General features: G+C 39.2%; 1 protein-coding gene across 1 annotated transcript in view; it reads left to right on the forward strand.

The window, feature by feature from the left end:
* Window positions 1-1,010: 1,010 nt before the first annotated feature.
* The window catches only part of sgip1a (SH3GL interacting endocytic adaptor 1a), an 82,023-nt gene continuing 64,740 nt past the window's right edge, over window positions 1,011-18,293 (forward strand). The window contains exons 1-3 of the mRNA XM_079883676.1: window positions 1,011-1,233; window positions 1,813-1,959; window positions 2,581-2,675. The gene's annotated coding sequence lies outside the window, so the exon portion shown is untranslated. The remainder of the gene's footprint in view (window positions 1,234-1,812; window positions 1,960-2,580; window positions 2,676-18,293) is intronic.

Consider the following 18,293-nt stretch of genomic DNA (forward strand, 5'->3'; position numbering starts at 1 on the left):
TAAGATGTCTAACTTCCCCACAGAGAAGGCAGAAAGAGAGAGAGAGAGAGAGAAAGAGATCATATCATGATGAGTTATGACCGTATGAAACATGTTGAATGCTAATCATCCTCTGTCTCTCCCACAAACATCAGAGCAGCAGTACAAGCTGCGCTAGAACACAATGTCTGAGGCCTCTGATGATCTGCAGTTACTATGGCAACCTGCATCTGGAACTCTGGGTTCCTCTGGTATTAAACTTTGGAAATTCTCAAGAATGTAACCTTACATTTTATATGAACATGAAGGACAAATCGTTTCACGTTACATAAGGGTAGACACACAATTCCATTTGAGAGGGACTGTCAAATAGATTTTCAATCAAATCCAGAATTGCTGTGGTTAGGTAATGTGGATTTAATGATCTGTGTGTTCTGTACAGAGAACATGACCCACAGCAAGCAGTGTGAAAACAAGTGTAGGCCTACCTATTTTGTAATCAAAATAAATAAGCTTCAGTGTTTCCAGATATCTTTAGAAATTGTGTGTGTGTGTGTGTGTGTGTGTGTGTGTGTGTGTGTGTGTTTCCTCAGATTTAGTTTTTTTTTTTTTTTTGTAATTTCTTTTTTTTTTTTTTTCATATTTCTGGAAGTCATGAACAATTCTACCACATCTCAGATAATGTAATCACATTCTTTGGTGTAAATAGCATATTTTAAGCCTTTTTTTAAAATTAAATGACTCTATTAAATTTGTGTTGCTGACTGATTTAATTGATAGCGTTTTGTATGAAGTGACAAAGTTAAAGCTTAAAATGAAAATTCTGTTCACATAAGATGATTTTTTCCGCCTTTTCCTCAGTTTTGTTAACACATTACACTCATATTGTCAAGCATGCTCTCTACAGTGACACTGTTATTAAAAACTTGCGAAAAGAGTGCAGTGAAAGCTCTTTCTTTTAAATAAATTAATACATGGATCAGTTATCGGTCATTGTTTACGTACGTCTTAATCACGTGGTAACTGTTTCCTACGCTAGTCATCTCTTAGTTTTGAATTAACTCCGAAATTACCCAGATTCTTTATATTTTACAACCAATTGTGTCGCATCTGCCCCTCGAAGAAAGCTGGAGTGTTTTTCTGTTAATGTTTGTAGTGGGAGAGTTTGTTTATGTTGTGAAGGGCAGGTCCACACAGACACAGCTGGCGGGTGTTTTTAGGACAGTGCGCGAAGCAGGAATCCGAGGAAATGTGGTAATGTTGATTCATTTACTGTTGTGCTTTTATTTCAAGTTATGGGAGGAGGCTGTGGTTTCATTTATTATTGTGACGTTGTTTTATTTGCTTCTCTATATCGACAACACAAAGTCAAACAAATCACTTTCTGCACTGCACTGCATCATATTAATCAGTACTTTTGCTTTGTTGTCCTGTAAAAAATCTACATGTAAGCATTCTTAAAATAAGATAAGAAAACTGGCATGAGCTATTATGACTTGTTTTCCAATTAAATTTACTTGGAATTAACTTTATTTTTCATTCTATACAAAGTTATGCTATACAAACTATTAAGGTTAGGTTAAGATACTGTCTTTTAGAACTTTATTGAATGGGTTTGTTTGACAGTGAATCAGGGTAAAGATGGATTTGAGATGTAAGATGTAAGTAAGGCTAATTATGGGGAAGTTGTTTCTTTATATATGGTTAGCTATAGAACATTTGTAGTTCTAACTACATCTTCTGCACACTTTGTGCTAGTGTACAAAAAATATGTCAAGTAAGTTTTGTACATCAGCTTTTAAAGGAGGATTAACAATTGTGTTTTGTCTATAGGTGATACAACAGCAGTAAAGAGTGGAATCCGTGCAGTCAAGCTGGATCAGCCGGTTTATTCTCTATTTACATGCAGGTTTACGGTTCCTCATGGCAGCCACAACATGTTTTCTTCTATCCTAGGAGCACTTTTTCAAGAAAGTTACGGTAAATAGTTTGACCTGTATTTTCAAAGTTTTCATTTTTTGGGGGGTAATTACCCGAGGTAATACCCAACACAATCTATTGTTGTTTACTGTGGTTTGTTTTTTGTCGTAACTAAGTGATGTACAGCAGCTGCATAACTGATAACATGAGAATCTTTTACACTTAAAACTCATAGATTCAAGCCTGCTAATTTTATATCAGTGAATTTGGTCTATTATTTCTCATGTTACAAAATTAAGACAAATACACTCTCCATTTGAACCTGGGGGCCTAAAAGGATGATGGCAGTTGGCAGTATCATGAAAAACACTATGAGAATCCAAATTTATTCAACACAGAGGAATAATGAGTACAGTCTCATTACAGTCTCTTTAATACAGATCAACCTAGGATTTTCAAAACCATGCACATTCTCAGTTTTTATTTTAAGCGGAGGCTTGCATTCTCACTAAAAAGGAACCAAACCTGTAAAAGATAGACTGTAACAAGTAAGGACTTGTGCTGGCTATGAAATCCTCAGAGGTTTGCATTGCTGCTAACATTGTGGAAAACCTGCCGTGTTAGGTAGCTTGTCAGATGAAGTGTATTATCTTCATGAGATTACTTCTGTTTTAATAATAGATTGTGAAGACTAAAGGACATGGTGACAGCAAGGTGAATGGGTTAGTGTTTGTGGGATCTACTGCTTGCAACACCTCCTTGAGATCTGCAGTACAGTACGTGACCCACTGCACACACTCAGCTCATGTTACACGTATCCAATATAGGGTAGTGTTTGCCCAAGACAAGACCCAGAAAATGACCTAGTAACTAGCCTTGACATGCTTTCTGTAATATTAAAAACTGTACACTTTTTGCATTCAGTTCTCATTAACTATCTAACCAGCCACATTTCTTGATATTTTATTTCTAAATATACTGCAAGGGGTATGCAAACTTACGGACTCTGCTGTATAACATATCTTTAGGCAATCTGTGCCAGCATAGTTATTTACCACTGGTAAGTTATCTAGAGGCCATGCATTACTGTTTTTTTGCTTTCTTGTTTTTGCAAGAGAACTAATTAGAAACTCAAGAACCTGTTGTAATTGTCGCAACATTATAATAATGTATAATTTGTTTTCAACCAAGTCATAATTTAGAATTATAAATCGCATTTAGTATTATTTAGTGATTTATTTGGTAAAAGTAAAGTGCTTTTATTTTGAAGTTTTCCGCGCAAGGTTTTATGGGACGCACGTGTGTGAGAGAGTCGGCAAGCTAACAGCAAGTGAAGCACGGACAATTTAATGCTTTGATAAGAGTGTTAAGGTTGTTATAGTGGATGTCAGCGATCTAAGGAAACCTTTATTCCCTTGTGTACAGCATGCAGCCAACGAGGTATGCTGTTTTGTGTCTGTATTTTACTTTGGTAAACGTTATTTTACATGCTGCGCATGTCATTGTATGTTCATATTAAGCTAATGCAGTCTTTATTTTCTCGTTATACTGTGTTTAGTTTTCACGGTGGAAATGGAGAATAAGCTTCAAATAAACCTGTTGCAAGAAAACCACTTGTGTCTGCCAGTGCTTCGAGGGAATTACAGTGAAAACTCGGACTGTTCATCAACGCGAGTGGACATTAATCGACGGCGCGCAAGTTCAAAGGATCAGCATCAGTCGGTAGCGCGCAGAACTGTCATCAAAGGACTGAAGCCGAAAACATGCACGCACGCAGACAGAAGTAAGAGGACGCACAGATCTGAATGATCAACGTTTTTCAAGACAAAGCCATAAAGAACTGGAACACTAATAAGTCAAGAGTGATCTAAGAAGAGGGCTTCTGTTAAGGTTTGCCAAAAAGATTTTTGCGTCAATATAGCATCTGTAGTGCGTGTAGTAAATGTTTTGACTTATGTGACCATGTAATATACATTGAAGCTTGCCATTTTGTAGACACACAGTGCCAGAGTTAAAAGGAAATTATATTCAAGTTTAAATAGTGTGTTAGGAAATAAGTGAAGGTTATTGGCCATTTAATATTTAAGTGTCTAAGTCTATAAACTCTGCAGCACATTTTGAAAGGTAATAGCCAAAGTTGAGTTTAGCTGGGGGTTTTTTTTGTGCACATTTTCAATTTTCTTATCTCATTTGAACCTCATCTCATTGAAAACTGGAATTTGAAAACTTTTAAGTCATTTAAGCTTACAAGTAACAATATGTAAGTGACATTTACATTTGAGTAAGTGTTAAAGGCAAACATAACAGTTTAATTACAGCCTTTATTTAGAAAAGTGGGTCAATTTAAAGGATTAGACAATGTCAGAGTCAAGTGAGCCTACAACCCAGGTTAGGGAAAGCATAGAAGATCAAGTTGGTGTTGCTGATGTCCAGCAAGAGAAAGCGCAGCAGCCAAGACGAAGTCAAAGAGTCAGAACTCTAACTGAGAAAGGTAGAGAATTGCAAGATGAAAAAATTAAAGCGCTTCTACAAAGGTTCAATTACATTTACGACAAATGGAGAACCCAAGTTAAATCTTCAAAGAAGCCATTATCACAGTCAACAGAGCCCTTACCTGATGATCTGCTTAATGACATCATCGATTGCATCACAGGTCTTTCTGCAGATGTTCAGCGTGTTTATGATGAACTACGTGACCTCTCAATTCCAGAGCAAGACACGCGTCGAAAAGTGGATCTGTGTGTAGAGATTTCCAAGTTCATTGTATCCAGAGCCTCAAGTCGACTGGATGGAAAAATTCCAGAAGGAGAAAAGCAAGATTGGCCTGAAGCAGGCTCTCTCTTCGACTCAAGTACATACAAGTCGGGTTCTGTCACTTCCTTCTCGAAAGGCAACTCGGTGCATTCAAGTAGATCTTCTGTTAAACGACAAGAAGCTGCCGCTGAAGCTGCTGCAAGCCAAGCTGTTCTGAAAGTGTTACAAGAACAAGAGAGAGAACAATTGGAAATACAGCGCCTAGAAGCAGAAGCTAAAAGGAAGATAGCTGATCAAGAAGCAGCAGCAGTAAGGCGTCGTTTAGAACGAGAAGCAGAGGAAGTGAAACAAAGACTACAGAGAGAGGAAGAAGAATCTAAAATTAAGGCTCAAATGGAAGAAGAGTTTGGAGCTCTACAGAAGACTCTTGAAGAAAAACGGAGGAAAATACAGCATCTAGAGGCAGTAAAGGGTCTTAATGCAGCACGAGCGAAAATGCAGGTATATGATCAAGTGAAAGTCATAAAAGAAGAACGGAAAGACATACTAAAGCATGAGATGGTAGCAGATAACAAAGTCCCGGCTCCTTCAAGTCCTCAGTCTCTACATATGACCTCCATCCCACAAGCTATGACCACCTCAAATGAAAGTACATCAGAGCTCATTAAGGTGCTTACAGGCGCTTTAAGTGCCAACAGAATTCCAGTTCCTGAACCTTCCGTTTTCAGTGGGGATCCATTGCAATACAACGATTGGAAACTCTCCTTTGAAACACTGATCGACCAGAAGAACCTTCAAGACAAAGAAAAGATATACTACCTTCGAAGATACGTGAGTGGAAAAGCTAAGAAAGCCCTCGATGGTTATTTTCTTCTCGGAACTGAGTCTGCCTATGTTGCTGCATGGGAGATTTTGGAAGAGAGATACGGAAACCCATTCACAATTGCAAAAGCATACAGGGACAAGCTCCAAGCGTGGCCCAAGATGGGATCTAAGGACAGCCTTGAGCTCAGGGAGTTCAGTGATTTTCTCCGTAGTTGTGAGGCTGCCATGGTTCACATCAAGGCATTGGAAATCTTGAATGACTGTAATGAGAACAGGAAAATTCTCTCCAAGTTACCTGATTGGCTAACGTCAAGATGGAACCGGAAGGTTATCGAAATAGAAGAAGAGATAAACCAATTTCCCTCCTTTAGCCAATTTGTCAAATTTCTGGCAAGGGAGGCCAAAATTGCCTGCAATTCTGTCACATCATTGCAGTCACTAAAACAAGGTGAAGCTGAAAACCCAAAAGTCCAAAAACATCAAAGCTTCAGAGCAAAGACACTGACCACAAGTTCCAGCGAACAGACTTTTACTACATGCACTTTCTGTAAGAAAACTGGGCATACTTTGCACAAATGCAGGAAGTTCATGCAGAAAGCAGTTTCAGACAGAATCAAATTCATTCGAGTTGAAAGTCTATGCTTTGGGTGTCTCAGGTCTGGTCACCAGTCAAAGAGCTGCAACAGTAGAAGTGTCTGCGACATTTGCAACAAGCGGCATCCTACCTGTCTGCATGAGGAGCGAGACAAGAAAGAACAAAGACCGCCACAAGCCAAGCAAAATCCAAGTCAAGAAAGATACAGAGAAATACCTCAATCATACCAACATGAAGAAACCACAGCCGCTACTTCCAATAGAGTAATACTTGGTGAAGCTAATGCACAAACAGCTGCAGTAATTCCTGTCTGGCTTTCATCCTTAACTCAACCAGAACAAGAAGTCCTTGTATATGCCCTGTTGGATTCTCAAAGCGACACAACCTTCGTTCTAAGTGAAGTAGCTGAAGCCTTGGAAGCAAACAAAGAACAAGTGAAGCTCAAGCTCTCTACTATGACCTCAAGAACCACAGTAGTAAGCTCTCAAAGAGTAAATAACCTACAAGTCAGAGGCTTTTACTCCGGTAAGAACATCTCCTTGCCACCAGTCTACACGCGTGAGTTTATTCCAGCCAACAGATCGCACATACCTACAAACGAAACTGCGAAAGCATGGTCCCATCTAGAGCACCTCCAAGAAGAGATCGCACCTCTGCAGGACTGCGAAGTAGGTCTGCTTATTGGGTATAACTGCTCACAAGCTCTACTTCCAAAGGAAGTTGTGTTTGGCGAAGATCATCAACCTTATGCACAGCGTACGGACCTTGGATGGAGCATTGTTGGCCATAGGAATCCCACTGTAGACTACGGTGATGCCATCGGAATCAGTCATCGCATAGTAGTGAGACAAGTGACACCAGGTTTGGAGCCTTCTCTCAATCTCAAAACTGAAGTACACTATGTGAGCCGAACTAAAGTAAAAGAGATCACTCCCTCAGACATCATAAAGGTCCTTGAGTCAGACTTCTCTGAAAGAGCTGGAGAAGATGATCTGGTGTCTCAAGAAGATCTCAAGTTTCTGGCAAAGTTGAGAGAAAACATCACACAGAAACACAATGGTCACTACGAAATGCCATTACCGTTCAAAGAGGAAAGACCCAAACTACCTAACAACAAGACATGCGCAACACATCGACTGCACTGTCTTGAAAGGAGACTAAAGAAAGATCAACAGTATTACAAAGACTACGTAAACTTCATGGACGATATCATTTCACGTGGTGAAGCGGAAAAGGTCCCAGAAGAAGAAATTGACAACAGTCCGGCCTGGTACATTCCACATCATGGAGTTTATCATCCACGAAAACCAGGAAAAATACGTGTAGTATTTGACTGTTCTGCCAAGTTTAAAGAAACATCTCTCAATGACTACCTGCTTACCGGTCCTGACTTGACAAATACATTGGTGGGTGTTCTATGTCGCTTCAGAAAAGGTTCCATTGCAGTCATGTGTGACATTGAAAGGATGTTCCACCAGTTTCACGTGAAAAGGGAAGATCAAGATTATTTAAGATTCCTTTGGTGGGAGAATGGCAACTTGGAAACCATACCATCAATTTACAGAATGAAGGTCCACTTGTTTGGAGCAGCCTCGTCTCCTGGCTGTGCCAACTTCAGCCTGAAACATCTGGCAGGACAAGGACGAGGTCAGTTCAGTGAAGACTCCATACGCTTCATTCAAAGAAATTTCTACGTTGATGATGGTCTTGCAAGTGTCCAAACTGAGAAGGAAGCCATTCAGCTCGTCAAAGAATCAAGAGAACTTTGCTCCACTGGCAAGCTAAGACTCCACAAGTTTGTTTCCAACAGTGAGAAAGTGATGGCAACCATCCCAGAAGAAGAACGTGCCACAATCAAAGATCTAGACATGGCCTTGAGTTCACCGCACATGGAGAGAGCTCTAGGAGTAGAGTGGTGCATCACATCAGACTCATTCAAATTCAGAGTTCAAGTAAAACCTAATCCGCTAACAAGAAGAGGTGTGCTCTCTACTGTAGCCTCTGTGTATGATCCCCTGGGGTTCATGGCACCCTTTGTCCTTTTGGGGAAACAAATACTCCAGCAAATGTGCAGAGAGAAAATTGGCTGGGATGAGGAACTTCCGGAAAACCTAAGACCCAAGTGGGAGTCCTGGATCAGAGACCTGCCCAATCTGGCTGAAATGCAAATCAAAAGATGTTTTTTACCTTCAAATTTCGGCAACGTGAAAGGATATGAACTTCACCACTTTGCGGATGCAAGCGTCTCCGGCTACGGTGAATGTACCTACCTGCGAGCCATTAACATGTCCGACGAAGTTCATTGCTGTCTGGTAATGGGCAAGTCAAGAGTGTCACCAACCAAGGTCACAACTATTCCGAGACTTGAGCTCTCTGCGGCAGTTGTTGCGGTTCGTACTAGTGACATGCTCCAAAGGGAATTAGAAATCCAAGATCTGCAAGAGTTCTTTTGGACAGATTCCACAGTCGTTCTTGGCTACATAAACAATGACGCCAGAAGATTTCAAGTTTTCGTAGCCAACCGCATACAGAGAATCAAGTCAAGTACAATGCCTGAGCAATGGGCTTACGTTGCCTCTGAGGACAATCCGGCAGATCATGCCTCTCGGGGTTTAACCGCAGAGCAACTTAAGACCTCAAACTGGTTCACAGGTCCAAAGTTTCTTTGGTGTAAAGATCTACCTAAAAGAGAACCCAAGGTGGGAGAAATCAGACCGGATGATCCCGAGCTTCGCAAGGTGCTTGTGTGTAATACTAAAGCCAAGGAAGATAGATCTTTTTTGGATCGCCTACAGAAGTTCTCTGATTGGTCAAGAGCAGTAAAAGCAGTTGCTAGATTGAAACGACAAGTCAAAGAATACAAAGGTGTGAAGCAAAGAACCAATGAAGCTACGAGCCTAGAAGAAAGGAAAGAAGCAGAACTCGCTATCATCAAGCTAGTTCAAGAAGAAGCATTCTCAGATGAGATAAAGAGCTTGAAAGCAAAACGGGTAGTTCCCAAGACCAAAGACAGTAAGCTGTATAAGTTAAGTCCTTTCTTGGACGAAGAGGGTATTCTAAGAGTGGGAGGACGCCTAAGTCAAGCCACGTTACATCCTCATGTGAAACATCCGGCAATACTCCCAAAGAACTGCCACATATCAGTCTTACTCATTGAGCACTTTCACAAAAGAGTACAACATCAAGGACGTGGAATGACAATAAACGAACTGCGAGCTAATGGATGGTGGATCCTGGGATGCAGCAGTGCTGTCTCATCACACATCTCCAAATGTGTCAAGTGCAGAAAGTACAGAAGAGGTACTGAAGAACAAAGGATGGGTGACTTACCGCAAGACAGAACGGAGATGACTCCACCCTTCACTTACGCAGGCATAGACTGTTTTGGTCCAATCTATGTAAAGGAAGGAAGAAAAGATCTCAAAAAATATGGTCTCTTACTTACCTGTCTATGTTCAAGGGCCATACACATAGAGATGATTGATGACATGACAACTGACGCATTTATTAATGCTTTAAGGGCATTCATTGCCATAAGAGGAAATGTGCGTCAACTAAGATGTGACCAAGGAACCAACTTTGTTGGTGCAAGGCGAGAGTTTGCAAAACTCATGAAAGAGATGGATCAAGAAAGAGTAAAGGCTCTAGGATGTGAATTTTTTATGAACCCTCCAGCGGCAAGTCACATGGGCGGTGTCTGGGAGAGACAAATAAGAACAGTAAGGAGTGTTCTAACTGCTATACTTGACCAGTCATCGCAAAGGCTTGACAGCACCTCTTTAAGGACATTTCTGTACGAGGTTATGGCTATTGTTAACAGCAGACCACTCACAGCTGAACATTTGAATGATCCATCTGGACCTGAACCTTTGACTCCGAACCACATCCTTACAATGAAGTCAACCATCATTCTGCCTCCACCTGGACAATTTGTTGGAGAAGATCTTTATCTTCAAAAGAGGTGGCGTCGAGTGCAGTATTTGGCTAATGAGTTTTGGACCCGATGGAGGAAAGAATATCTATTAAACTTACAACCAAGACAAAAGTGGCACATGGACAAAAGAAACTTGAAGGTCAATGACATCGTCCTTCTACAAGATGATCTGGTACCACGCAACGAATGGAAGCTAGCAAGGGTCACTGAAGTCTATCCAGGGTCAGATAGTAGGGTGAGAAAAGTAAGGTTGCTAGTTAGTAACACTACATTTGACAAAAAGGGGAAACCCACAACTAAAACAGTGTTTCTTGAAAGGCCCATACATAAAGTTGTTACTCTGCTTGAGGCAGACTAAGGTGTTTAATGTTTTACTGAAACTCCATGCTAAATGGTTAAATACCAAAAGGTTAAAAGTTTTGTTTAAGTTTATTTGCAACAACCATTATGTGTAGAGAAATCCACATTAAGGTTTGTGTGATTTGGTGGGAGTGTAATTGTCGCAACATTATAATAATGTATAATTTGTTTTCAACCAAGTCATAATTTAGAATTATAAATCGCATTTAGTATTATTTAGTGATTTATTTGGTAAAAGTAAAGTGCTTTTATTTTGAAGTTTTCCGCGCAAGGTTTTATGGGGCGCACGTGTGTGAGAGAGTCGGCAAGCTAACAGCAAGTGAAGCACGGACAATTTAATGCTTTGATAAGAGTGTTAAGGTTGTTATAGTGGATGTCAGCGATCTAAGGAAACCTTTATTCCCTTGTGTACAGCATGCAGCCAACGAGGTATGCTGTTTTGTGTCTGTATTTTACTTTGGTAAACGTTATTTTACATGCTGCGCATGTCATTGTATGTTCATATTAAGCTAATGCAGTCTTTATTTTCTCGTTATACTGTGTTTAGTTTTCACGGTGGAAATGGAGAATAAGCTTCAAATAAACCTGTTGCAAGAAAACCACTTGTGTCTGCCAGTGCTTCGAGGGAATTACACCTGTTTTGTCGAGATCAAAAGAAAAATAAGCCATGATCCCTCTTTACTGTCCTTATCTCGTGAATTAAGCAGCGCTGCATTTTGTCTAGTTTTCTCACAGATTACTTTCTATAAAGAAAATCAATGGACATGCAGAACGATTTCTAACTTTTCTCAAACACAGCCTGCATTGGAGCAACATCAAAAGTGCAGGGCTGTTGTATTCATGCAGCTAAGTGGGAACATTGTTAACCAGTCATTTGTTTTTAAACCAATGATTAGTTCATCATTAGTGAAGATCTTAAACGTAATTTCAGGAGTAATAAACCCATCTAATCTTTCAGTTAAATGCCGGAGCATATAAGCTGCCTCTCACCTCGCTCTGGCATCAGCTGTTTTGGCATCGCTCCACCTCCCCAACTCCACCAACATAATTTAGTCATCTTGCTACCAGACTCATCTTCCAAGCATTAGTAGATATCTAAGCAGCAAGCCAAATACGTTTAACCTTAATAGCTTAAGGATTACATGGTCAAATGAACTCGTGAAACTGTTATTTGTGTTTTTTCATTATTTTGAATGAATTTTAATTAGATTTATGATAGTTTCAAATGATTCAAGCATGGATGCTGTTTTTAATTATAGAAAAACATCTTCGTGTTTTGCTGACACTTCTTGCCACATCTTTCTTGGCTGCTCATACTGTTCATCTTTGGCTTCCAACTCACAATCCATTTGAAGTCAGTACAGTGTTTACTCACACTTACCTGAGGAAATCTAACAGCTGGTTACAATTTGTGACACAGCTCTGCAAAAGTCCACATTAAAGTGAAATCGGAATCGCAAAAAGTTGTTATAAGAAAAGGGGGGGGGGGGACTTGTCTTTATTTGAGACTGAAGGGAACTATCCGATCCATTTCCGAAAGCTTGCAGTCGCATATCACAAATGCATGACATAGTTTGGATACAAACCGTGTTTTATTTGAGATGTCTGAATCCCTAGCAACAGATGTGCTATTAATTAAGCAGATTATGCAAGTGAGTGACAGTGATTCAAACCCACTGTAATTGAAACAGCGATGCTGCCACTGCGCAGACGTTTCTGCTTGTTCTTATTTCAACTTGGCACGGCAGAGTGACATGATGTTGCAAGGTGGCTGTAACCAAAACCAAACCGCTACGTACGTCATACTTGTCATACCGTCATCGCAACCTCTGTTGACCCAGTCATGGCTCAGCGATAGTTGCAGCAGCTGGCGTTTGCCTGACTCCTTTCACGTCCCATAAATCAGCACTCTATTCCAGTGAGTGTTTGGCAGTGTCCTGTGACCTTGATATTCAAGGTTTAACAGCTCACTGTATTTCTACAAAAGCAAAGTTTGGAAGAGCAAGAAAAATATGTTTGATAAATGGCTCCCCAGTTCATCTTAGAAAAGGTTCTCCCCAAGAAGGTCAATAGGAGAGCCTTTGTGTGGGACATTTTAGACAATTGTGGGACTACACACACACACACACACACACACACACACACACACACACACACACACACACACACACAAAATGGGTTTTCATGTTTTATGGGTTTTAAATGTTTAGTGTGGTTTTCAACCAGTGGGCCTGGGCCCACTAGATTATAATCAAGAAGTTAACTGAAAGCACATTTCCTTTTTTCTTTTCTTGCCCACCTAAGTAACTTTTAGTTTTATTCAGCATACAGTTCTTGAAATTACATGGGATTCTGGTATCAAAAATTTTGGTTAATTCACATTTTGGTTTTTGTTAATAGAAAAGTTTGAAAACAAGCAGTTTTGTTATAATTAACATAAATGTCAGAGAAAATATCTTATTTGGGGACCTTTGAATGTTGTGTTGGACAATAGGGGTCTTCAGATCAAAAAGGTTGAGAGCCACTGTACTGCATTTGGCGTTACTAATGCTAATTTTGCTGATTTTAATATGTCAAGTTAACATTAACTGTCTAACAAGGATGATGAAATAATTAACTGGAGAAAGCTTCAGTTAGAATGGGTTATAAATGATCAACAAATCATTTTGCACAATATGACATTTTTGTTCCAATAGTAGAAACCTAACAGATAGTTTGGTACTTAAACTTAAATAACACAAATACAGATTTTTATCACATATAGCCTACAGATTTTTATTTATTTATTATTTTGTAAATGTTGGTAGGGCAAGTAGAAATTCGAACTCAGCAGAGGAAAGCATTACTGTTTAGCTTTGCCGGATGAAAAAGCATGATGAAAGATGCTGGAATATTCTTGGTGAGCTGTTTCAGGCTAGATGATTCAGTCTTTGAGTGGGTTGAAGCTTCGTACAGTTCTTGTTAAGAACACAAAGGAAAGGAAACCCATTTTAATCTCTTCATAGTGTCTTTGCGCATGTTACAGCTTCTTTTCAAAATGCTCTATCACATGCTAGTTAACAGGCCCTAAATGAGCCAGATTACCTACAAGTAGTCTCTGCCAGCTTCTTTGTGTGTTCCTTTACAGCTCCTATGCTTTGCCACACTGCCTGAAGGAGAAGAGCAGGCGCAATCGTTTCTCTTTCATGTGTCAATGCAGATTTTTAGTGTGTAGGAGTGCCCTACATACAGGTTCCCTGTTTCTGCCGGATATCTCTCCTTCTACCGCTCCAGTCCCATAAGATCCAACCCCTGCGATTGACCTAACCAATGTAGGGTCATACAGTGGAAGTGATTCTTTCTCCTAGCCTATAAATAGCTTGGCCAAAAGTGTCAGTTCACTGTGCATTTATTTAGCTTGAAAAGTCCCACATCTATTAATGAGACCTGGTTATTTGTGCCAGTTAGCTAGTGCTGGAGTGCTTCTCCGTCACTACATACGCACAACCCACATTATAGTGACCTGTCTTGAAGTAATCCGGTCATAGATGCAGTTCAGTAATGAAGGGTATTCCAGAGGCTCAAGGTGTTCAAGCTCCATTTTAAAATTGATAGAGACAGACAGGAAATGATATTAAGGGATAATGGGATTGGCACATAAAGCCATCACTTAAATAAAAAAATATAGTATCTTAAACCCCTTATCTTGCGCAAAATCCATGTAAAGACACGCTTTACAGTATTCTCTACTAACAAAACCACTGTTTTATGCAGAGCTGCTTTATAGCTAATGCGACTTTGACAGTTATTGAACTGTATCAACATTGAACTGACGTCAGCTAAATAATGACACTTGTCTAGTAGTAGTAGTGTTTAACTTGTCTTTATATAAATAAAACCACACACCGCCTATGTAGTTAATGTGCCCAGTTTATGGGAAGTATACTGCTCTGCTTTAGGTGTGGAGTGAGGGAGATGCGGGAAATGAGATCAGGGGAGGGGTACAGAAGTACATTTACTGCCTTGTCTATTCAGGGCTAACGTCCCATCCAGAACCACTAACTGCTGTGAGTTAAACTAAATATATACAAACACACACGCGCACACACACACACTTTCAGTATAATGACACCAGACTATTAGAGGTCCTAAACTGAGACCCTCTCTAGAGAATTAAAAAACTTTCCCACTGTCTCGTTGGCCAGTCAACGCACAGGACATTCTATATATGAATAAATCCTGTGAGTGAACATTACAAAAATCTTTAGAATATTAATATGTTCATGTTATGCTGATTTCTGCGTTCTCTAGTGTAATATTTTTGTATAATGACCTCTAAACTGTAAATTTGACTGCTGTTTCTGGCAAGTAGTCATGGCTCTCTGGCACTTTCTAATCAACATATCAGTATTTCATGACCATTTATTTATTTATTCACCAACACGTCATATAAATATAATGTGCAATCAGGCAGTCATTATCTCAATATAAACTCTTTCAGAATGATGCAACACTCCTCTGCTTCCGTCGGGGTCCTGTCTGGGGTTATTTGTGATAATGACTGGCTCATTGTACATTATTCTTGACTTATTTTTTAACAGCCAGTTTGATTAGATCTTTTCCCTATAAATATATCACTGATAGCATGAGTTGGTTATGGTAAGAATTAGTAGATGTAAAGTTTATGAGAATTGCTGTAATTGAACTAATTTTAGATGATTCTTTAATAAAGTAAAAATATATTGATGTAAAGTGCATGGCTCTTATTAGGTAATTCCTAATTCTCACATGGCTTTTATCTTAGCTATGCACTTTTTTTTTACTATTGTATGGGGAGACATTTTGAGACCATTGTAAGAGATTATTGGCACTAGCAGAAATAGGAGTAAAATATTTTAAAATTGAATACTGCTATTACCGAGATCATAGGCTTTTTATATTAAGAGCTGTTTGTTTTTATTTGATAGGAATGTGAGAAAAGTCAGGGGTAGGATTAGGAAATGAAAGGGTTTGTTGATCTTATCCGTGTGAATAGGTGATTTCTACCACAGTGTTATAGACAAGCACATTTTGTAACCTATACAGTACAGAAATTGTGCAACTTAATTATCGAATGCATGAGAATTACATTAAAAATACATTTGGCTCAAAAAATCTGGGAGGCCACGTCAGTCAATGATTTGGAATGACGTTTCTGTCTGTACTTTTCAGACAGACTTGCAACAAAGATTTCACTATATCTGCAAGTCTAGTCCGTGATGGTTACCGTATCTCCAGCATTTACAAGCACTGCTGATTCAGACTAGCTTGCACTGAGATCAGCGCACACTTATGAAGTCACAGCCTCTTTTGAACCCAAAACTGAAGGGTAACTGTTAGACATGTCTGGACGTGTGGAAAGTCCCCACGTCTTCAGCTTTCTGTAACCCTGACTCGTTGCCGATGAGCGACGATGATTACAGGAGTGACCAAACCAAAACAACATTCCTGTTGCAGAGCGATGGCACAGATTAGCGACGTGCCGTCTGCTCCTCTCCTTTGCCTACGTGCCGTTTGCCAAGCAATGCCCTGTAGAAGACGGACAAGGGTCGTCTCACACTTTCACACACCCTCATCAGCTCACTTCCTGCCCTCTTGGTGACCAAAAGGAGTAAAGCTAGACAAGCTTTTAGAGCATATCGCAGCATCTAGCCAAAATACAGAAAAAGGGTCAAATGAGACGTACACCTCTAAAAACTGTAACTCTTAAGCATCTTAAGACTGTAACTTTGATGGTTTTAAAAGTTGTTTATCTGAGTTATGTTTAATATCAGCGAGTGACCCGCAAAAATCACTTCTCCTTTGTAATGCTGACTTTTGTTATTTGTTATTAGCTCTAATGTTTGTGACTTAGATGAAAAGATATGAAGTTAAAGTGAACTATTTTTACATCTTTTACTGGAAATTGTCTCACATTGCCAGTGAGTTTTTTTTTTGAAGATATAATCTTTTTATTTTTTTGATACAGATGATGGCTATATTTAAATTTTATATTATTTTGCTTAAATACACTACCGTTCAAAAGTTTGGGGACAATATGATTTTTTAAAATGTTTTTGAAAGAAGTCTCTTATTCTCACCAAGGATGCGTTTATTTGATTAACAAAATATAGTTAAAACAGCAATATTATGAAATATCATAACAATTTAAAATAACTGTTTTGTATTTTAATATATTTTAAAATGTAATTTATTCCTGTGATGGCAAAGCTGAATATTCTGCAGCGATCCTTCAAAAATCATTCTAATATGCGGATTTGGTGCTCAAGAAAAATGTCTTATTATTATCAGTGTTGAAAACATTTTTTTCAGTATTCTTTGATACATGGAAAGTTCAAAAGAACAGCATTTATTTGAGAGTTTTTTTTGTAACAATGTTAAAGTTTTTACTGTCACCTAAATATGCCCTTGCTGAATAAAAGTATACCCCCCCCCCCCCCCCCCCAAAAAAAACACAGAGAACTGCTGTGAACCCAATCGTTTGAAGTGCTAGTAATTTTAAGCATCACGTTATAATGTACCGTATAAAAATCTATGTGAAATGTTGTAAGTTTAAATCTTAAAAGATAATTTGATTAAAAATATCATAATATATTTCAATCTGTTTGTTAATACCATTAATAGTGAAATATGTTTGTTGTAGTTTACATTTTATCAGTGATTTGCCTGGAACCGTCAGTGTTTGGATGAGAAACGCAGTACACGTGTCAAACATTGCCCCCTATGTCTCCTGTGATCGCCATTGACTAGATGTTGGCCCCCTAAATAGGGATTTAGGAACGCCTATGGGTGGACTTTGTCTTGAGGGACAATCACACCCAGTGAGAAGGGCGGTTGTGGGCGGTTTTGAACTCAGCAGCACTTGAGGACCCATTTTTGACTCTTGGAGGACCGTGGCAGAATTACACGTTTACAAGTAGAGCACACCCTCAGAAGATCCTCAGATAAGCAGCCATTTACTGCACAATTAAAGCCTAACAGGTGCACACCCAGCACATGGACTCGCCTGCTTCTAAATCAGTTTGTGCGCGTGTGTGTGTGTTTACGTGTAGACTAATGATCCAGATGCCCAGAGTCTGTCTGCCATCTATTGGAGACTAAAAAAAACACTTGAGGGGGAAAATAGGTCAGCAAACGTGGAGGAGGAGAGAAATGCAGGAGAAAAACCGAGATGTAGGAGAGCGGGATGATGGAGACAGAGGGAAGTCTTGAAAATATCACAGCTGGATCTCTTCACTGTCACACTTTTGTCTTTTGCTGTACTGTCTTTCTGTTAAATTCCCTCCCATCCCATTATATTTGCCCAAAATATTGTTATGACAGAATAGGGTCAGCATAACATGAATCTCTCATGAAACATTGAGAGGTGTTTTACAAAGTATGTGGCTTTCACTAATAACTAGGCCTTGTCTGGCAGCAAAATTCACTTTCATCTGTACATAACTGAAGTACAGAAGTATTTTAGGTTGAATTAATAACAACAGCACCAAAACAATTCCCTGAATTAGTTTCCGGGAGACATGAATGGATGTGCAAAATCTGTTGTATTCTTTGAACTGTTTGAATTAAAAAGTAAATCTCACTTCAGCTATTTTTTTAATATCAGGAAAACAGTCTCTGTTCCCTTAAATTGCAGATTCATCTTCCCCTGTACTGTATGATGCATTCATTTTCCTGGATAATTCACTCAGGAGGAAACAGAAGCTAAATCTGTCTCATGTCATTGAATAACACAAGGTGGCAGTGTTGCCTTCTTTTTTTATACATAAGAATTTGAAGCAGCATGCAATATGAAACCATTCGTTAATATTTTTGAACAGTTGGATGCTAAATTGTTGCCAGTGCTGTCTATTTATAATTTAGTATGATTATTTATTTATTTTACAGTTCAGTCATATAAAAGAGAGT

This window comes from Squalius cephalus (genome assembly GCF_949319135.1).
Source record: "Squalius cephalus genome assembly, chromosome: 10".
NCBI classification, from domain to species: domain Eukaryota; kingdom Metazoa; phylum Chordata; class Actinopteri; order Cypriniformes; family Leuciscidae; genus Squalius; species Squalius cephalus.